The following is a 23,579-nucleotide window of genomic DNA, read 5'->3' on the forward strand; positions in this document are numbered from 1 at the left end:
CTGCCTGTAATCCCAGCTACTTGGGAGGCTGAGGCAGGAGAATCAATTGCTTGAACCTGGGGGGCGGAGGTTGCAGTGAGCCAAAATTGTGCCACTGCATTCCAGCCTGGGCAAAAGAGCAACACTCCATCTCAAAAAAGAAAAAGAAAAAAAAAAGAGAAATGTTCTTTTCAGTGTTTTATTCTGCTTACTATATTATTGACTCTTTCTCTTCACTTTATTTCTGTTTTGTTTCCATTAACATTAGATATATTTCTCATTTGTATTGTCTGCCAAATTCTCTAGTCTGTCCATTCATATTAAAAAGAGGAAGTTTATTGCAAATTGTTTTCATGGCTGAACCTTGTCAAATGAGTGAATTTCATAAAAAGTTATATAACTGTTGCATTTATTTCATTGTGTGACTCCCCAAATGTCAGATTGATGGGCCTTTTATTTAGGACTCTTGGATAACTCCATTGAGCAATCCTGTAAGCATCTGCCCAGGGTAGGGTGGAAAGAAAAAACCTTATGAAAGACTCTAGTATTCGAATGGAGGAAGGAGGCTGGGGCTGCTGGTGGACTTACTATGAAATATGTGGCCTTTCACATCTTCCTCCAGTTTTCAGTCCACCACTACCACCCTATGGTATATTCATGCTTGGTGTTTACAACTCAGTAACCCCTCTGATTTAGTGTCTTCAAAGAGTAGATTTACCTTTCTTACCAGGGATGGGTTACAATAATCAAGATAAAATTGGTAGAGGAGTGAATTTATCTTCTGCTTACTTAGAACAACAACCAATTTTCCTTTCAATCATCACTTCCTTGTTTCAGGATATAGCTGGTGCCGCTGCTCTCTGGGTCTGGCCAAGATTCCACAGCTAGTCTCTCCTTGCATCCCCTTTTCATCTTCTTCTTTAGACACTCAGCAATCTGCTTTCAGTACTTCGTTCATTTGTTTGACACTGCACATTTGCTCTCCATCTTCCAAAAAAGTTGGTGCCATCTCTTGTCAGTGATTAGCATCACTCATGTTCTTGTTATCTTTGATGATTTATACTTTTTACATCTCCTGTCATTTTAGTGAAGATTTGAGAACAGGAAAAAGTTCACGTCTTTTAATCCATTATATTTCACTGGATGTTCATTAAGTTTAAAAACAAGAGCTCTGTGGTCAAATAAGTTTGGGAAACCTACACTGGATGATTCCTTAACATTTTCAGCTCTAAATGTCTTCTCTGAAGAGGGAGTTTAATAATAATTTAACTATGAGTTAACAGTTCACTCAAGACCACAGCTGAGACAAGATTAAATCAATATCTAAATTGGTATTCCCTTGTGGCAAGAGAAAGGCAGTAACAGCACCAATCTGAAATTGAACAATAAAAAAGTGAGATTTGACCTGCCATTATGGACATGCCATGGGGCTGTGTCAAATGTCTTCTACAAATAAAATACAGATGGGATTTGACTTGCCTTAGACACACATCTGCAAATATAGTGGATAATGTGAAATGCCACTTAACGCATTGATGACTTGATACGTGATTTCTTGAAGACCCTATCTTGGAGACAGGACCCTTATTAGAGACACAGGAGCTAAACACTTTGAAATGGTGAGAAGTGTTAGTTTTACATTGTGCTGCCTTCAAGAGTGATCCAAGCAACAAAACAGACAAGATTTTTGGAGAAAACGTATCCATTTCCTCTGGCTGCAATTTACTCACAATGTGGCTTTTGTGGCTAACATAAAAAACAGAAATAAGTGAAAAGGATTTTTTCAATGTCTTGTGATAGAGTACAACAAATTCTTTTGTACTTCTTTGGCTGATTTAGAACTTGGTGTGGGGAAATCTTTGCTTTGACAGACACTACATATATATTGCCTTTTTTTTTTTCCCCGATGTATTTTAGCTCAAACCTCCCTATTTAAGAGATTGGTTCCAGGTAATGCCACTTAAAATTTCTCAAATGCATTCAGCCAAATACCTGTTTTCAGCAAAAATACAGGCTCAGCACAAATCCTGTCAGTTGCTTTTGCTGCTGTTCTTGACAGAAAAGAAACATGGATGTAAAGAAGTCAGTTTTGCATGCCTGGTGGTTTTGCAACCTCTTGTATATTCAGCATCCTCATCATAAATATTGCTGATAAAATTACTCTCAATTTAAAGATAAGCCATAATGGAAAAACTTGAATTTGGCCAAAAAAGAGGCATTTCTTACCTCCTTTTAATTTGGGAATAAAGGAGATGGAAGAGAGTAATTTAGAGGAAATAACGCAGTCAAAGGAGTCTTAGACCACCGAGTGAGGGAGGATGAAATCTAAATAGCTTCCTCTCCATCAGGAGGGGTCATTTGATACAGTAAAATCTTTTTTAAGAAGCTTATAAAGAATGTCCCTGTATTTCTTTTTAGGCCATTTTAAAAAGAAATATGTAAGATTCCATCTGCTAAAGAAACAGAGTTCAAATATGACTTTCAGAAAACATAATAGGCAGAAATGCACACATATTACAATGTATAAAACACTAAGATTTTACTTCTATAAACTAGAAGTAATGTAAATGCGGTTTTTAGGGAGTCAACGCTCAACCCAAATTTGTTACATCTGCTAGCATTTCACATACATGCTGAAGTCAGGCTTCACCTAAGGGCTTTTCATGTATATTCCCAAACGTAAGGTATAGATGTATTAGACTAAAGGTCTGATGGAACCACTGCTTCTTTTTGAGAAAAGCGGTGGTAGGCAACTCCCTGTACAACAGTTTCCATGCTACATATTATGGAATCCTCCCAAGCCAAGTGAATGACTGGCCTAGGATTTGGTTCTCAAGGGAAATTCAGCGATCTACAGGATCTACAGGCTGGCAGATGCCTGTGAGAGAGCTTAGAAGTAGTAGTGTGCCCAGTGGGAGTCTCCACATTGGATGTTGACCCATCTATCCTATCAGAGTCTTACTGTTGACTGGTTTTGAATGCCTAAGACACCAAGAAAGACAGAGAGAGAAGACTGGCATAGACATGGAAATGTATACAGAAAAGCAAGGTGGCAGAAGCCATGAGACTACAGAAACCACGTGTAAACAAGAGACATGAGAGAGAACAGAGAAGCAAGGTACTGATAGAAACAGAGACAAAACGAGTCACACTAGCTACAACTGTGCTTCTGAGTTTGGCTTTAGTGTCAAGAACGGCATTCTAGACATTGTGAGGCCAGTGTCTTTAACCACTGAAACTGGTTTGTATTTTTTTCTTTCTTCTTTCTTAAAACAAACTCCCAAATTATCTCTCTAGGCCTTAGATCCCAGAAGGACCATACTAACTCAGTACTTAACTGCCCCTTTTAGAAGAGTAAGGTGCCCTGTCTTCAGCTGACTGTGATCATAGACCATGGCTGAAGGTCGACCTGCACGTTGAGATTAAGCCTGATATGTTAGTGAGTGGGATTAGGAAGTGTTCGTTCATGAATGACACAGTGCTGGAAAGAGCAAGACAGAGACACAGCTGAGATTCCTGAACTCTTGTAGTTTATAATTTAAGACAGAGAGTTAAAAACAGACACAGCATACTTGCTATAGTCAAACTCAGCATGTATGCTTACCCATTTCTATTTGAAAATAAGTTTATGGAACATTTATTCACTTGATAAAAGAAAAATTCACATAATTGAAACCACAATAGGGTCCCCAAAGTAGCAGATTTAAATAAGTATTTAATATTTAAATATTACAGCATACCTATAATTTTAAGGGGTATATCTATTCTAGAAAATCAAATCTAGCCATAAATGTATTTTTAACAAGTTCATTCACTTGAATTTAAAAGTCAAGACAACAAAAAAGCAAGAATTTTCAAGGTACATTTGAATTATTTGTGGTCAAATAAATGAGACGGTCACACGGTCCCATAGTACGTCAGGACTGTCAGAGTTGCCACAGAATGTCAGCTCACTGCACACATGGGTTGCCCATGCTTGCTCAGCACTAACGCTGGCCTTCCCACCTATATGAAGCAGGTTAAGGACACCTTAGGACCTTCCTATAATGGCAATCAGGATCTCTAATAGTCTTGCTGCTCAATATCCAGTGGGCTATGGGTGATATTTGGACCTATTCTCATCAGTTTCTCAGGTGAGATCACTTGACCATCCTCCAACACCCACCCCTACTACCTTCTGCCTGAGGTCAAAGATATAATAACTAGTTCTTTCCAGCTACCTTCTCCCCAGTGGCCAGACTGTATCCTCATACTTCTGGGAGCTACATTTTTTTGTCAAGCCAGGCAGCCAGTCTGGGACTGTCACCACACAACCCTGACCTACACCTCTGTCTGCACTCACTGTAGTCTATTCTTCGTCCACCATACCAAGCTCTTTGGAGAGGAATCAGTACCCATTTTGGATACTGTGTGACACGCAGTTAGTTCCTTTGAGAATAAGACCTATGGCCAGGAAAGTTACCATACTCAGGTCTTCTCCTATTCCATGCTCTTTTCATTCCCCACTACCTTTACCTCCTGAGGTCAAAAGAAACCTCACAACTGAATTTAGTAGAATAGAGTTTTCTAATTGGTGTTCCAGAAAATGGATTAGAAGTATGCCTGTGACTTTGGTCTCCCCAGCCTCTAGTGGCTTGGTGGGGCCTGAGAGTGAGGGAACAGGGCCCTTGACTCAATGAGTCCATCCCTTAGCAGACTCTTTATTGACCACCAAGGGCCATGCAAATATTATTAATTTCTGTGTGTTCCTTGATGTGCAAAAATGTTAGAAAGCACATTAGAATTATGATATTACATAAGGAAGGCAAGACCAAATAAACAAATATACATATATATATTTTTTTGAGATAGGGTCTTATTCTGCTCAGGCTGGTGTGCAGTGGCATGATCTTGGCTCACTGTAGCCTTGCCCTCCCAGGCTCAAGCAATCCTCCTGCCTCAGCCTCCTGAGGAACTACAGGAAATCACCATGACTCCCAACTAATTTTTTATTTTTTTTGTAGAGACAGGGTTTCTCTATGTTGCCCAGGCTGGTCTCAAACTCCTAGACTCAAGCAATTTGCTCACCTCAGCCTCCCAAAGTGCTGGGATTATAGGCGTGAGCCACCACACCACAAATAACTATTTTTCAGGTGTGGAAGAAATGTCTAATTTCTGTATTTTATTTAAACCAAATTTGATTGGACTCTAAATCCTTATGCTGACACATAATAGGAAATTCAGCCTACTAATAGGGTTTTCTCCCTCTCTCAAGGCTTTGCAACGGAGAGATATGCAGACACTGAAATACTTTAACATTGCTGGTGAGACTGTCAAATGTTTCAGCCACTTTAGAGAACAGTGTGGCAGGTCTTCAAAAAGTTAAACGTGGAACTACAACATAACCCAGTGATTTCACTTCTGGGTGTATATAGTCAAGGGAATTGAAAACATGTCCACATAAAACCTTGTACACAAATGCTTATAGCAGCATTATTCACAATATCCATAAAGTGAAAACAATCCAAGTGTCCATTAATTGAAGAATACACAAAATGTGGTCCATCTATACAAAATTATATTGATTGACCACAAAAAGGGAATGAATTCGTGATTGTTCTATTACATGGATGAACCTTGAAAACATTATGCTACAGGAAAGAACACAGACATAAAAGGCCACATATTATATGATTCCATTTATATGAAATGTCTAAAATAGGCAAATCTTGAGACAAAGTAGATTAGTAGTTGTCAGGTGCTAGAGGGAGGAAAGAATAGAGGGTGACTGCTAATGAGTGTGGAGTTCCTTTTTAGAGTGATGAAAATATTCTGCGATTAGATTGTGATGATGGTGCACAAATTTGTGAATATATGAAGAACTACTGAATTGTACATCTTAAAATGGTGAAAGTTGTTGTTTGAATTATATCTTGATAATTTAAAAACAATGGCTGGGTGTGTGGTTTGTGCCTATAATCCTAGCATTTTGAGAGGCCAAGTGAGGAGGATTACTTGAGACCAGGAGTTTGAAACCAGCTTGGGCAACATATCAAGACTCTTTTTCTACAAAAATAAAAATAAAAAATTTAGCCAGGTATGGTGGTGCTGGCCTATAGTCTTAGCTACTTGAGAGGTTGATGGGGGAAGTTTGACCCCAGGAGGTTGAGGCTGCATGAGCTATGATCACACCACTGCACTTCAGCCTGAGCGACAGAGGGAGACTCTGCCTCTAAACAATAAACTTAAAAAAGAAATAGGCACATATATATATACACAAACCAACCCACACACCCATCCCTGGGGTTGGGCTCTCAGGCCTCAGTCCACACAGGTTCTGCTGATATATGCCCAACGTGTGAGGCCAGATTGTCTTGTATGTCTATCTGTCTTGGTTTCTGCACCCTGGGCACAGAGTCTAGCCTTCCTATAGGTACCATGCAGCCGCTTTCCCTGGAAGGCTCTCATATCCAGGGGGCTCTACCAGGGTTAGGTCTTGGTCCTCACCATGCATACCTTCCATGGGCCCCTTCCCCTATTCATCTTCAGGGAATATCTAGAAGACATTTTGTTGTAAACTTGCATCTGTTATTTAAAATATATTCGGCATTTTGGAAAAAAGAAGTGAATAAGATACACACACAAAACTAACTCTGCAAAGAGATATACAGAAGAATATGTACTGGCCGGACGCGGTGGCTCACGCTTGTAATCCCAGCACTTTGGGAGGCCGAGGCGGGCGGATCACGAGGTCAGGAGATCGAGATCATGGTGAAACCCCGTCTCTACTAAAAATACAAAAAAATTAGCCGGGCGTGGTGGCGGGCGCCTGTAGTCTCAGCTACTCAGAGAGGCTGAGGCAGGAGAATGGCATGAACCCGGGAGGCGGAGCTTGCAGTGAGCCGAGACTGCGCCACTGCACTCCAGCCTGGGTGACAGAGCAAGACTCCGTCTCAAAAAAAGAAGAATATGTACTAAGAAAACTGGGAAGGCAAAATGGTGGAAGAGAATGATGAGCATTTTACATTTGTGAGCCAGTGGAAGAGAATGATGAGTGTTTTACATTTGTGAGCCAGTGGAGACCATGATGAAAGTATGGAGAAGCAGAAGTATCATTAATTTACAATTCTACATTAACATTAAAAGGACATGGAGTTAGGCCTCTGTGAAACAGAGCCAGCAATGGTAGACAGCAGAATGGCCCCCACAGGGTCCACGTTCTAATTTGCAGAACCTGGGAACATTATCTCATATGGCAAAAGGACTTTGCAATGTAATTAAAGTTAAAAATCTTGACATCAGTCAGGCGTGGTAGCTCACACCTGTAATGCCAGCACTTTGGGAGGCTGAGGCGGGAGATCACTCGAGGTCAGGAGTTTCAGACCAACCTGGCCAACATAGCGAAACCCTGTCTCTACTAAAAATATAAAATAATAATAATAATAATAATAAGCTGGGCGTGGTGGTGGGTGCCTATAATCCCAGCTACTCGGGAGGCCGAGGCAGGAGAACCGCTTGAACCCAGGAAGCAGAAGTTGCAGTGAGCCGAGATTGGGCCACTGCACTCTAGCCTGGGCGATGGAGCAAGACTCCGTCTCCAACAACAATAACAAAAAAAAGATGATACTGGATTATCTGGTAGCCCAGTGTAATTACAGGAATTCTTACAAGAGGGAGGCAAAGGGAGCTTTGATTATAGAAGAGGAGAAGGTAATGTGATGCAAGCAGAATTTGGGGTGATGTGCTTTGAAGGTGAGGAAGGAGCCAAAGACCAAGGCCTATGGGGAAGCCACTAGAAGCTGAAAAGGGCAAGGAAACAAGTTCTCCTTGCAGATCCTTCTAAAAGAACGAACGATGGCGGCACCTTAACTTTAGTTCAGGGAAGCTGATTTTGGACTTCTGACCTCCAGAGCTATAAGATAATACATTTCTATTTTAAGCTTGTAGTAATTTGTTATCACAACAATAAAAAACTAATACATCAACCCATGCTGAGCCTCCTTAAAGGACCTAATCAAAAACATGAGCCACAAATACTGACCAATTATTTCTCCTGGATTCAGTAGCCAGGTTTTGTTGTTGTTGTTGTTTTTCACACATAGTGGAAAATCCAGTGTGTGGTGTTGGGTAGTGAGAGAAACTTGAAGATGCTCACAGCTGGCTATGAAAACTCCCTGCAATGCTGCGGCAGAGACAAAGCCACATGATGTCAGTTCTATAAAAGACGTAGGTTCTAGAAGAAGCCAGGGTCAAAGTAATGTCAAGAGGAAAGGCAAGATTGTGGTAATTTTATTGGGCAAGTGCAACCTTTCCTAGAAAAGTCTTTAAAATATTCATTTGGCTATTTTGCTTTCTCCACTTTGCCATGTGGAAATTATGTAAGGTCATTTATTTATCTGTAGCCTTGGAGCTGTCCTGAAAATTGCCAGAGCCTAGAGATAATATATGATAGAGCTAGTTCATCTGAAATAGATATGATGGAGACAGTTAAACAGTTGCAGGAAAGAATGACAGGGTTCTTGCACCAATGTGTGGGTTTATAGAGAGAAGCTGAAACAAAAATATCAAATCTCAGTGTTTTGTTTTTTAAACTTTTTGTACTTAAGAATGTCCTTTACCGTCTTAATTAGCCTGTGGTTTTCAGGATACTTGGGAAGAGAAAGAATGGGTAGTCTCCTCTTCCCCCAAAATAAAGATGTCTGAATTATCTCCCTTATTCTCTTTGTGGGTGTTGGGGGTGTTAGTACCTAGAAGAAAAATAAAAGTTTAACCTCATTTAATACTGAAGTTTGGCCTCCTCACATTAGGAAATGACATTTTCAGTTATTCCAATGCCTTCTTCTCCCTAACTCTGGCAGCTTGGCTGTGTGGCCTCCACTACCATTCTGAGACCTGCCCCCCTTTTTGTTGTCAGGAAAACCTCTAAAAGATGACTAAGAGATCAAAGAGGATACAGCTGTTTTGCTTCATTCATCTGAATGAAGCCATGTGTGCAATATGGATAAAATGCACGATCATATAAGAAGTCAACCAGAATATATTTCCAAGTGGCACTTTTCCTTCCAGACAGTCATAGTATGTGGCCTACAACTTATTCAGATGACGCTATTACTCAAGACACTTTTGGGCCGGGCATGGTGGCTCACGCCTGTAATCCTAGCACTTTGGGAGGCTGAGGCGGGTGGATCACCTGAGGTCAGGAGTTCGAGACCAGGCTTACCAACATGGAGAAACCCGGTCTCTACTAAAAACACAAAATTAGCTAGGTGTGATGGTGCATGCTCGTAATCCCAGCTACTCACGAGGCTGAGGCAGGAGAATTGCTTGAACCGGGGAGGGGGAGGTGGAGGTTGTGGTGAGCTGAGATGGCGCCACTGCACTCTAGCCTGGGCAATAAAAGCAAAACTCCATCTCAAAAAAAAAAAAAAAAAAAAAAAGACAATTTGAAACACTTTTCTTGGGAGAAATCATCACTAGAGGAAATGTGGCAGAGACATTGCTATATTCTCACTAGATATCATTTTCTTTTGTTTTCACTTACACAGCCAAACAGTATTTCCCAACTTCTTCTGCGTCTAGCTGGGGGCATAAGACCGAGTTCTGGGCTGTAGAACGTGGGTGATATGATGTCTGCCACTTCCAGGCCTAGTCCCCAAAATCGCCTACAGAATTTTTCAGGCTCTCTCCTCTCTCTACTGCTGACTGAATGCAGAGGGTTCAATACAGAACTCTGAGGACCTAGAAAATATCACAGCCTCTACTGGGAAGAAGTTTGGGTCTCTGAATAGCTGTATGGAGCAGAGCCTTCCTACCTACCTGCACTGGATGATGACATTAGTGAGAAATAAATCTTTATTGTATTTAGTTGCTGAAATGTGCAGATCTATGTTATAACTGGACTAATAAAGTCATTAATTATATAAAGATAATAATTTCATGACTTTATATTTGTACTTCAATTTTTGATTCCCAAATCTTCTCTGCCCCTATTGACTAGACTTTTTTTTGAAATTATTCTTTTAAAGCAAATATATCTTAAGGAAGAAGAGTTACCAACTCCCCCCCAAAACTAATACTTGCTCCAAAGGCAATTAAAAAAGAAGAAGAATTCAAATGACAATCTGATAATTAGTAGCACCACTGAAATAGGTCTACAGCTTCTTCAAGGATCATCTTGAAAGCCAATAGCACTCGTTTGAATTTATGGGAGAGATTATAAGCAATTGTAACAAAGAATGAAAGCCATGGAACTATTGAAAAATAATATTTCTAAGTGATTAATATTTCAATGATTACAGCATTCTAATAATTGAAGCATGATTTGGTTTTCTACATGATATAAGGTGATGGTGTGATCTCTCAGGTAAAATTATGGTAGCCAGTCCCCAGGATAAAGATATGGGAAGGAAAATTTGCAAGGAAACAGAGCAGTATTATCTTGATAGGCTGGTTGGTAATACATGAGCAGTAATGTTTCTTAGCTGCTTATGTGTTTGGGCAGGAAATTATGTTTAAAGTAGTTTAACTTCATTGGTGCCAGTATCACATTATGGAGAAAATTGCTATTTATACATGTGCATTCTTTCGAAATCAAGATAACCACACTTTGGAAAAGTTATTAATTCAAAATGTGTCCAATTACAGACATTCTGGATAAACAATAGTCTGCTGCATCAGTTCTGGTGTGTTTGATTTAAAGTTGGTCAGCACATTGCTTTGTGAATTCACACCTTGCAAATAAAAGAGGTGAGTCTTATTCAAGGAAACAAACCATAGCAATCAAGCTTCTGTTAGAGGCAAAGAGTAAAATCTCAACTTGAGTCCCAGCTTTCTGATTTAAAAAATGAGAAAATAACAGGACTTAGCACACAAATTTGTGACAAGGATCAAATAAGTTAATATAGATACTTAGGGCTGGGCATGGTGGCTTCCGCCTGTAATCCCAGCACCTTGGGAGGCCAAGGCGGGCAGACCGCTTAAGGCCAGGAGTTTGAGACCAGCCTGGTCAACATGGTGAAACCTCATCTCTACTAAAAATACAAAAATTAACTGGTGGCTCATGCCTGTAGTTCGGTTACTCTGGAGGCTGAGGCTGGAGAATCACCTGGGAGGCTGAGGTTGCAGTGAGCTGAGATTGCGCTACTGCACTCCAGCCTGAGTGACAGAATGAGACACTGTCTCAAAAAAAAAAAAAAAAAACATATATACACACACACACACACACACACACTTAGAACTGTGCCTGGCACTAAGGAAGCACTAACTATTGTTAATATTGTTACCATTGTTAATATGGTTGACTCCATGAAAATACCTGATAAGTTTAAGCATGTTTAAGCCAGTTCACATTCACACATAGCTGGAAACAGAACAAAACACTTTTTTCCCATATTTGTTTTGAACAGATACCTTATTGTTTCCTACATTACTTATCCATTCATTTATTTATATCAGATGTATGTTTACATGCATACACATACATACATCCTTTTTTAGAAGTCAAATTTCTTGACTTAAAAATCAATTTAGGAAATTTATTAAGAAAATGACAAATGTATGAACGTGGTCATTATTTCCGCTGACTGAGGTTTTACAAGTGCCTGCTATGGTCTCTAGCCTGACCTAGCTCCAATATTTCAGCTGTCCGGTTAGCCAGAAGTTTAACTGAAAGGCCTGCCACATTCCTAACTATCGTGTCACTGGAGCAATCTGCTAGAGACAGCACCTCTTTTAGCCTTGTTCTAGCTAAGACTCAGCCTGCTTCTCTATTGCTTAAACTCTTTCAGGAGAGAAAAAATAATCAGCCTAAAAATTCCTCTGGGCCAAAATATAGCCTTGGGCATCTTATGCCAAGAAGGACTCAAAAATACTGGCTGAGGCACTCTTTGAACGTGTTGTAGGAACGAGAGCATCTCCATTTAGACTCTGTGCACATTTTAAAAATAACTGTTTTGTTCTGTCTCTGTAGACAAGCACTTTAAAAATTAGGATTAAAAATTAAGTGAAAAGTCTAACTGCTTTTTTTTTTTTTTTTTTTGGTCATTTGGGGCTAGAATTTGTGTGATTAGAGTCAGTTAAAATGAAGGGAAATTAATAGCAAGAAAGCATTCACTAGTGATGTGAATGAATGGCCACATTTCCATGACATTTTACTGCAGCCACTCAAACAGATGGGATTCCAGGGCTAACTGGCCTCTGTTGAGATGAATGAGATTCCACAACTATTAGCACATTGGCATAGAAATGGGCTGAATTCAGTTGCAGAGGCATTCTTACAGAAACAAAGAAGATCACAAAGCTACCTTGTCCCCAGTGTCCATCAACACAGACCCATTCGTTATCAAATCCCATTCATTCCTGCTAAAGTTACATTCAATATCAGACGACATTCTTCGGCACCACATGGAAATTCTGAGGATTTGATCATCTATTAACCACTATTGATGCTGATGTGGCTGGTTTGGCGCAGAAGACCAAACAGCACTCTCACAAATGGTGATACAAGTCAAAAAATTGCCAGGCAAAAAATCAAGCACACAGAGAAAAAGCAGACTCACCAATAAGCAAATGAACTAAGGCCTCCCGTGTTGGCAAAGGTCACCCAATACATTGAAATTCAATGAAGGGGGTTTTAAGTTAAGGAAAACAGGCAAACACCAGGGATCCTCTCATGTAAAAAGGCTGGGAACCAATGCCCCCTTTCCTATAGAAAGGAGCCAGCATGGGGTATGCTTTGCAGATGGGCTGGGGTAGCAGACAGGCTGCAGAGCACATCTGGCGCACAGGTGTATGGCCTTGTATTCCTAAGCCAGCCATCAACAGTCATGTGGAAAGAGTCCTATTGCTGTTTTGGGTGAAAATCAAGAGGAATTGTAGCTGAGAGATCATAAAGCTTTTCAAAAAAAAGGGTGTGGGTCCCAGCCAAAACATTCTTCCTCCAGATTATATTTTTAATCCACCTACTTAATTAACTAGCTCCTCAGTGGATCAAATGATATTAGTGAGTTAGAGTAATATTGCCACTGGAGCAGCCATTTAATTCTAGCAACTCTAAAGCAAATTATTTCATAAATGGATAGTTTATTCAATTCCGTTCAGTTCCAATTCAATTCTGAGCCCCTTCTATGACCAAAGCACTGAGATAGACCCGTGAGGGAAGAGAGTAAGGCAGGAACAATCCCTGCCCACAATCTAACAAGGGCATAGTGACTGCTACAAAATAATAGCAATGCAACGCAAATAAAGTGTACGTGTGCTGGGGTCGCGGGGAAAGATAATTAGTCCTAAAAGGGAGGGTGATCACTTTCATGGCAGGAAAGCAGAAAAGACATGATAGAACAGAGAGCATGGAAGAAAAATGTTAAAAAATACAAAAAAAGAACTGAGCAGACAAGACAGATATATTGGGGAAGCAATATTTCATTTTAGATGGAATATAATGCATATGGAAAGAGAATAGTGATAAAATCTAAATTAGAGAATGGCAACGAGAAGAAATAACAGAATTGGATGTGAGAATGATATAACGTTAACAAGTGATGGAATGAATTGGGCAAGTTTCATGAATACTTGCTATGTGTTACGTCCTACATTGGATGTTGGGATACAAAGTAAAAGGCATGCTCATGCCACCCCCTGCTTCCTCCCGAGTAGCTCACAGCCTACTGGGGAAAAGACAAGCCTTTGGGGTTGGCTCCATGCTCAGATGTAGGTAGGTGCGAGTATTATGAAAGCACACAGGATGCACACCTAGCCAACAAAGGACTGGTTGGGGAAAGGTGACAACTGAACTGGGCAAGGGCCTTCTGCACAAAATACATAAAATGCAAACTCTGAGCCGGGGAGTAGTAAGAGATTGGAATGGAAAGGAAGGATCCGGATGGAAGACCCTACACATGTAGTTTGGGCGATTGGACTTTTCTCCTGCATGTACCCACTGGTGAGTCATTGGAAGGTCTGAAGTAGGGACATGACATTGTCAGATTTGCAAAGGCCACTTGGGCAGCTGTGTGAAAAATGGCTTGGTAGCAAAGCTTTGAGGCTGGACAACCAGCCAGGAGACTATTGCAAGGGTCCCACTGAGAGGGCCCAAGACTTTGGTCTCTGCCATGATGAATCCAAAGAACATTAATTAGGGTAGCACAGATAGAATAAGACATAGATTGGACATGGGATTAAAGGAGAGTCAACAATGAAGGCTGACTCCAGAAATCTGGTTTTATAAACCAAGCAAATTATGGTGCCCTTCAGCAAGCTAAGGAACTCAGGTGGAGCAAAAGGCTTCAGAAAGGGTGAATGTAGTTTTGGATGAGTTAATTGAAATGCCTGTGGAGCATACTAGCAGATATATCCATTAGCACTGGTTGATGTGAAAACAAGTCAAATCATATAGAATAAAAGGAAAAATCAATAAGGTATCTTTAATTGTATAACACAACATAGCTGGCTTCTTAAAAATCCACATAATCATAGAAGAGAGTGATTTGGAACGAGCATAATAAAAGTGAAAGGCATACAAAGATAAAGTCCAATGCAAAATGCTTTAATGTAGTGTGAATTCTCTGCATTCTTCATGTACCTCTTTAGAGACAATATATTCTTTAGAAGCCTCAGTAAATGTCAACAGGATCTGAGCTCCAATTTGCCTGGTTCTTTAATAGGCCCTCATTGAGAATATTGTGAACAGAATATTGTGCTAAGTACAATGCACAGTATTGAGGAAAGTGTGGCAGAAAGACAAACATCACATGTTCTCACTTATTTGCAGTATCTAAAAATCAAAACAGGGCTGGGTGAGGTAGCTCATGCCTATAATCCCAGCACTTTGGGAGGCCTGTGCTCTGACCACAGTGGGTACATAATATGCATTGTTAATGTATAATAGGCCTCAATGTTGAAAAACAACATTCTTAACTACAGTAGTGAACTATTTATCAAACAACTCAGAAGGCTTTCACATTGTTTAATTATAGTTATATATTCTTATTACTGTTTTATATTGGCCCAGTGCACACAGATACTCAAGGTGAGACTTTCCAACCCTAACCTCACTGAATTGTCAGCATCTGATCAGTTCTTTGGTAACAGCAGAAGTTGTACAAATGGACTCAAGTCAGTGTACTTTATGGCAGTAACTCAATAAAGAAATTATCTCTGCATGTTCTTCGTAAGGAATGAGATTTGGAGCCACATTTTGGCAGACAGCTCATTAGTGATATTTTTGATGACTAAGCTGATTTGGAAATTACTTGTTAAGAGTCTGGGAATGACAGGCACAAAACAACACTTCTCTGTGTCTTTGTGCCTCGGTGTGTAATTGCTATACACGTGTTTCCTGGTGAAGGATCAGCATTCAGGACACCTCTACTCTACTGAAAGAGTGCGCGCGTGCGCGCACACACACACACACACACACACACACACACACACACTGCCTCTATTACTTGGTTGGTTTGGATTATAAATGTTAGACAAGCAATGGAGAATTCCATGAAAGTACTAACGAAGAGTGCTTATCAATAGATACAAAATTATTCTGTCCTTTTCCCCTGAGGAAGTTTGTTCCTTTTTTTCCTTCAAACTGTTTGTCATGATTCTACTTGAAATAATGTGTACAAGAAGTTTGTATCAACCACTGCAGTCCACCTATTTTCAGAAGTTTTAGATTTTCTTGGAAGCATCATCTGGCTAGTGGCTCCACCTGACTCTATTTTGTTTATGAATTTTGATGAGCACATAGGTCAAAGCATTACTGCTCTACGTAGCATCTTAAATGATTTTAATACACTCCTATAAAATGTCAGCTGCCAAGACTCACAATTATAGACTCGAAAATATAGGAACTATGTAGAGTCTAATATGTGGAGCCTTTAAAAATATTAAACAGTTTAATGTACCAGGCTGGTCGTATTACTGTGTATGTATGTATGTATGTGTATGTAAACATAATTTTATAATTAAATATATGTTATATATAAACACACAATATATGTATGTTTCATGGAATAACATTTTTTCCTTCCCTGGGTGCAGTGTTTAATTATACCAAGTGAAGAACAGTTTACTACATTTTGGTTCCTTGTAAATAAAAGAAAAAGACAGTCGATAACCATTTTCCCCTCACAGTTTTTCCTTGCCACAAAATAAAACCTCTTTGGACCCAAGAAGAACAGAAAGTACCAACTGCTAACCTGCTTTATAACATAATATTTTGTACCAACTTAAAAATATGTTAACTAGGTTTGCAGTGGAAAAGGGTAAAATTTTTAGCCAAGTTTTACTAAAATAAAAAGACAAGTGAGTTGAAAGCACAGCAATTCAAAATCAGAGAAAAAAACAACTCTACCGACATCCACATGTCTAGAGAGTATTTAAACTATTTCACTTTATAAACTTCAACGGGAGATATGATTTCTGGTGTTCTGGCTTATAGAATCACTTGGGAATGAATAATTCATAGGCTTTTTACCAAGCCTCAAGTGTAAATCAGTCAAATATAGCAACATGATATTCATGCTGAATTTTTAAGTACTTAAAACATTTAGATGGAAACTTTTTCTTTTCAAGAGAAAGGGAAGAAGAATGTCATTTTCCCTCTGCTCACGTTGCCCAGGCATACTTTCATTTTGTACTTTAAAAAAAAATCTATAAAAAGGGATTTAATTAAACAATAAAGCAGTTAACAGTAGCTGAAGTGAAGAAAAGCCACAAAAACTTTCTCAGTATTATGTTTTCTGTATTAACATACTGATGTGAAACTAAACAGAAAAAGCAATCTAATAACAAACATTCCTTTGAGACGTGTTCAGGGAGCAAAAGGACATCCACTTATTGTTCCGCCCATCCGATTGGTCCATATATGGCAATAAAGGTACAATAGACGGAAACAGGAAACAGACTGGCACATCTGTAGTATCTTATTAGCAACTAATGGATATCTGAGAAGAACACGCATATAATGCTGAATCGTCTGTACCAATCTCCTAAGCAATTACTCTTAATTAGTGGGTTCTGTTTATAGATTCAACTTAGTGTACCCTTATGCATCAAAGAGACGAAGGCAGCTGGAGAAAGAAATGACGCTCTTAAAGGAAAAGTATTACAAGATGTTGGCGGATTTCTTCCTGGTACAGTGAAACTTAATGTCTTTCCCTGCCCTGGTGTAAGGGGCTTTCCCTTTTGTGAACGATTAAAGAAAAGAGAGAACAAAATTTCTAAGGCAGGCTAAGTGAAAAAAGTATTCCTGCCATTTGCTTCAGGGAAATGCAAAGAAAGTTAGCAAAACCAAATAATTGTGCAGGATAAAGACACTACCCTCATACTGTAACTCTAACCATTTTCCAGGAGGCTCCATCCTCCCCCCTCCAAATGCAGTGCTTTAATTCAGAGATGCGGCACCTGCATTTAGTGTCTGCCAAGTGGAAAGCCAAGGTGCAAAATAGGCAGTGTGACCAGCTTTATCTCCATAAAAAAGAGAACACAAAATGAGTTTTCCAGGCCAATCTAGTCAAAGGGGATCTGAGTATATACGCGGAGCCACTGAGCCAACTGCCCACTTCTATAAATGGAAAAATATTGTATAGATTAGCATCCCCTCACCCCCAACGTATATCACATAACTGCCTTATGAGCAAAAACAAGAAATTCTTTTTGGGTAGTGGATATTCAGTTTGTACATTACTATTCCCATGCAGACTGTTGTCTAAGTATTTTTCCTAAAGAGAGCCAACACTGCGGTCCTGTCTCTTAGGTTTCTAAAACTACTAGAAGGCTGGATTCTTTGTTTCTGATTATTTTTGCAATACATTATTGCACTCTCTTGGAAGTTCAAAGAAGTTCTTTCCTGGTCTCCTGGAATTCTGTTTAAAAAGATCATTGTGAATACACAACCAGTGTACCAATATCTAACCTGGGGCTGTTCTCTCAAATCATTAAACTCTATGTATATGTAAGAAAACTAAGCTGGATTTCTTAGAAGGGTGGAGGAGAAATTTTCTTTCTTGTCCATAGTTTACCACAGATCAAGGTAGAATGATGTTTTTTTGCATCTGTCATTCTGAATGTTTACAAGTCTATACATGAACCACTCCCTCCCAAAAGCAGTCCCACCATGAGAAACCAAACAACTGGCCTTTTTCACAGGTTTAACTGTTCAAAGGAAAGGTGGAATGCTGCCAGCCAGGCTTGGGGCTCTGGGAGTCAGTGCTGGGCTTATTCTCCCTTGGGAATCCTGTCCCTTCCTGAAACCAGCTCCAGAGGTACTCCTCTGTTTGTCAGATGAACTAGTCTCCGTTGAGCATTTGCTCTGTTTCATCATGATATGCATATCATCAGGTTAGATGTTTAACAATTTTTTTTTTTTTTTTTTGAGACAGAGGCTTGCTCTGCCATCCAGGCTGGAGTGCAATGGTGCCTGTCTCAGCCTCCGAGTAGCTGGTATTACAGGTGCCCACCACCATGCCCAGCTATTTTTTGTATTTTCAGTAGAGACGGGGTTTCACCATATTGGTCAGGTTGGTCTCAAACTCCTGACCTCAGGTGATCCACCTGCCTCAGCCTCTCAAAGTGCTGGGATTACAGAAGTGAGCCACTATGCCTGGCCAGATATTTAAGATTGAAAAAAAAAATGTTCTGCTGCTTATGCATATGGGTAAAGCTGTTAAAATTTCATTAAGTGTATAGATGGCATTCTTCTGCTCTTGTGAGGAGTATGACATAGTTGTAGCCAAAGAATGACATGCAAATGGAGACCTTCATTTAACAAAGATGGGGAGGGGGAGGTGGGAGAGAGGGACAGAGAGAGAGAGGGTACGTTATCCATGCATCTAATTCATGCACAGGTAAACTGTATGAGCTGTGGGTATGGGAGGTGAGTGGGAGACAGAGAGAAACAATTTAAATAGTAGAGGGTGATTCCGTCTTCCCACTGAATGACTTGCATTCCAGCACTGGAGTAAAATGTGGGACTTGATTTCACCATATCCTCAGTTACCGTCTTTTCCCACACAGCTTTGGCAATGCATGTGTGAGTGTCACTCCATCATGGAAATGGTTTGGAGAAGTCACTCGCCCACAATCACATTTTCTGGTAGAACTATGGTTAGCATATGTGCTCTTTATTATATACTACATATTATTCCACAGGTTGTACATCTACATAAATATATTACTGCAAACAATTGCAGACGACAAACCAGGCATAAATGAACTATTTGATTTTCTGGGTAAATTAGACAAAATTCAATTGTCAAATAGATGCATTCTTCACAAATTTAGGAACTATTCCTATGGAAAATTAATTGTAATGCCACTATATATTTTTTCTATAGACTAAATCATTCCCTCTCCTCCCCAATCTCATCACCCTTCTCTCACCAAAATGTGTATGGGTGGTAATTATTTTTTTTCCCCCTGCTGAAGAGTGTTACTTCTTGAAGAAGTTCAGAAAAACGTCATGGGATGGCCATGTTGCTAGGAAGTTTCCAGTCTGACTCCTTAGCATATCAAAGTAAAACTAGTTCTTTACTTATCTCATATTTTTCTACTGCTCAGAGGCCACAAAGATAGGCCAGACAGAGAGAGGAATGTTTGAAGTGAGCTAAGAGGAAGGAGATCAAATGAAAAAAGATAGGGGAAGAAGCCATGCACAATCTTTTTCAGGGGCTGGCTGTGTAGGGGTAGACATCCAAGCTGTGGCTTTAAAAGGAGAAAGGGAATATGTGGCAACTACTTACAAGGTACAAGGCTCTGTGATAGATATATTTTCACATCTAATTATGTTCAATCCTTTCAGTAATGCTGAGAGGCAATAAATATTCATGCTTTACACATGAGGAAACTGAGGCACTGCGATATGAGATATGCTTAAGATCACAAAGGTAGGGAACCTTTAATAATACAGTCCATACTTGTATTTTCCACCGCAGCACACGCTTCCATAAAAGTACAGCGACAATGATTACTTAGTAATTAGTGATTATGTCAGTAAATACTGTAGAAATGGCCCCTGTAAATCAAAGACAAAGAAGATCCAGTAGAGAAAGCCATAAAAACCCTTAAAAGAGATATTTCTTACTGATACACATTCACTGATTCAATAGAATCCCCTGATCCAATGATTTTGTAACATATTAAGGTTGTAATTTATGAGACCATTTAAAAATTATTTTTGTAAAGTATCTGCCGTGTTCACCAACACATATATTCTTTAAAAATTTCTGCCATCTATTAATTGAAACAATTCTGCCTCTAGCCAGTGAATTGAACAGTGTGTTTCTTAGACCTGCCAGCAAAATGCCCCCATGATTGGCTCATTCAGAAGGCTTACATCAATATGTTAGGGTGTTAATGTCTCTTAACCATTGCAACTTCTGTAATAAACAAAAGTGTAACTTACATACCCAGTTAGGAATTCTCTTTTTGGCTACAAGTAACAGAATTCCTGAGTGGTCTAAGTGGCAAAAGGTTTTGACTAGATCACATAAACAGTAGTCGGGAGACAAGGCAGACAAGAGGAGGAATGTGGTTCAAATAAAATTATCAAAGACCCCAGACCCTCCAATATTTTCCTACCTTCGTTAATGTGTTGACTTTTTGTCTCACAATTACAGATGTATTCAATGTAGGAAGAAGAGCGAGAGAGTATGAAAGGGTATGAATCAGTTTTACCAGGAAAACCAAGCTTTATTGAAGGAATTGTACAGATTTCAGCTTAAGTCTCATTGGCTAGAACCATGTCACATGTCCAGCCCTGTTTGCAATGGAAACTGGAACAGTGAGTAGCTTTTCTAGCTTCTTCAGTAGAAGGTAATATGGGAGGATACCTAGGTATTCCTTACACCAGCTTATAGTTACTATCACTTATAAACAAATGTCAGGTCTTATATAATTTATGTTTATCCTCCATATTCAAGAAATGGAAAATCTTGCTGATCCTAGACCATCAACCTGATTCGAAGAGTAACCACTCTTCTTTCATTCAAAACTGGAATTCTTATTTTGAAAATGAGACATAACACTTCAACACAACCCAGGAAAATCTATGTCATATAGTTATATGCTTTCTAGATGAGGACAATATTCAAAATCTCTACTCTAGAAGAAGTAACTTTGTTAGGCAGTATAGGGCACCCCAGAGATGTGGCCATGGCACATTGAAACAAGGGGCTGCCCTGGCATGGATGAACTCACAGGATTAGCAGAGTTCTCCTAGCCTTGGTGTTGGGAAGAACCGGTAGAACAAGTAATATTTCACAGAGAGGATGGGGAAGAGAGGACAAGTTTCCCAAACCTGCCTGAAGATAATCACCTAGAGTGCGTGTTAAAATATAGATACCTGGGTTCCAACCCAAAACTGAATCAAAATTTTCAGAAAATACGTCTGGACATTGGTTTTATTTTTTTAGCAAGTGTCCCCCAATGAATTTTATCTTTAGGTGAGTTTAGAAACACTAACAGCTATTCCCCACCCTGGCTGCTCACTAGAATCATCTGGAGAGCTTGGATAAATAACACCCATGACTAGAGCCCCACCCTTGACCAATTAACAAGAGCACATAGCCCGGGCATTCATAGTGTTAAAAACATTTCTGGCAAGTCTACCATGCAGTTCTGACAGTAGCTGCACTCGATCAAAGGAAGGGTCTCTGGTATGGAAGCCCACATACAGTACCACAGCTTAGGGAAAAAGCTGAGGGTGCCAAAAGAACGAATTCAGAACTTAGCAAATGCCGGGCGCCGTGTCTCATGCCTGTAATCCCAGCACTTTGGGAGGCCGAGGCGGGCAGATCACGAGGTCAAGAGATCGAGACCATCCTGGCTAACGTGGTGAAACCCCGTTTCTACTAAAAAATACAAAAAAAGAAAAAAAAAAAAAAATTAGCCGGGCGTGGGGGCGGGCGCCTGTAGTCCCAGCTATACTCGGGAGGCTGAGGCAGGAGAATGGCGTGAATCTGGGAGGCAGAGCGTGCAGTGAGCCAAGATCGTGCCATTGCACTCCAGCCTGGGCAACGGAGCAAGACTCCATCTCAAAAAAAAAAAAAAAAAAAAAAAAAGAACTTAGCAAATTATAGCCTGCAGGCTGAGTCCTCTAGCCTGTGTGTTTTTGCAAATTAATTTGTATTGGGATATAACCCTGCCCCCTTTAACATATATTGTCTATGGCTGCTTCCTACCCTGTAATGACAAAGTGAATAGTCGTGACCAAGAGGATATGTAGCCCCCCCATAGCCCCAAATATTTACTATCTGGCCCGTTATAGGAAAAGTTTACCAACTTCTGAACTAATTGAACATTTATCAGGAGTAGCTGATAAATAATAACAATGACTGATTATACATAAGACATGGGTGCCTTGTCTCTATTAGCTCCTTAATCTTCATTTTACCAATAAGAAAGCCAAATATCTGAGGTCAAGAAACTCATCTAAGGTCACAGAGCTAGTGAGGGGCAAGACCAGGATTTGCATGCAGGCTGCCCGACTCTAGGACTTACATACATGCTTGAATCAGTATGTCTCTCAGGCATGATTTTTTTTTTTTTTTTAGATGAAGTTTCACTCTTTGTTGCCCAGGCTGGAATGCAGTGGCATGATCTCAGCTCACTGCAACCTCTGTCTCCTAGATTCAAGTGATTCTCCTGCCTCAGCCTCCCAAGTAGCTGGGATTACAGGCACCCACCACCATGCCTGGTTAATTTTTTTTTTGCATTTTTAGTAGAGATGGGATTTTACCATGTTGGCCAGGCTGGTCTCGAACTCCTGACCTCAGGTGAGCCACCCAAAGTGCTAGGATTAAAGGTGTGGGCCACCACGCCTGGCCAGGCATGAATTTTTTGACAAGGTATAGGAAGAGCAATATCTTTCCAATTTTCAAGCTAGTAATAAGTCAGGAGGACAGACATATGTCTGAACTAATCTAAGCAAGCACTTGCCTTTTCCCTTGTGCCTAGTGTCCAATGGAACAATCAGACTGAACAGGATTCATTCTTTTAGCAAGCTTGAAAAATGGTGAATGCTGAATTGTACAATTTTTTTCTTTTTTTTGAAATTTACAATGTTCAATATGACTAACTCTATAAGCTGGAGCTCTAAGAATCACTCAAAGTTCCCAGACATATGGCATTATGATCACTTCCTTGGCTGCATTAAGCCTCACACCCTTGATTTGTTCTGTGATATATTCAATATGTTCCTAGTTTTCCACAGGGTCAGCAGGATAGACAGTTTGCTGGTAAAGATTACAGACATTATTCTGGAATCACCATTGCCGTAGCTTTCTGTCAAGGGAACAGGGAGGCAGTTGGAAGAGAAGAGCACGCAGCCATTAAACACAGAGGAACAAAGACCATGTGGTAGCTGGTAAGACAAAAATAGCAATTTTATTGTCAATATTTTGCTTTACAGGGAGCCAATAAAGCAATTGAAACATAAATTAGATGCTGAGAGAACTCAGTCTACAGAAGGGCCTTGGGAGTAGCTTCTGGATCATCTGCCACTGACAATAGAGCCCGCAGCCTCTTAGGTACAAAGACAAAAGCCAGAACAGGGCTGTGTCTTTCTGTAGTCAATTTGCATTCCAAAATGTTGTATTATGAAAGTTAGGCACGCTGTATGCTGAAGTGAT

The 23,579-nt window shown here is 39.9% G+C and overlaps 1 protein-coding gene across 2 annotated transcripts in view; it reads right to left on the reverse strand.

Annotated features, from left to right (window-relative positions):
- The window catches only part of RARB (retinoic acid receptor beta), a 775,478-nt gene that overhangs the window by 434,821 nt on the left and 317,078 nt on the right, over window positions 1-23,579 (reverse strand). The window lies entirely within an intron of this gene.

This window comes from Symphalangus syndactylus, chromosome 1 (genome assembly GCF_028878055.3).
Source record: "Symphalangus syndactylus isolate Jambi chromosome 1, NHGRI_mSymSyn1-v2.1_pri, whole genome shotgun sequence".
NCBI lineage: Eukaryota > Metazoa > Chordata > Mammalia > Primates > Hylobatidae > Symphalangus > Symphalangus syndactylus.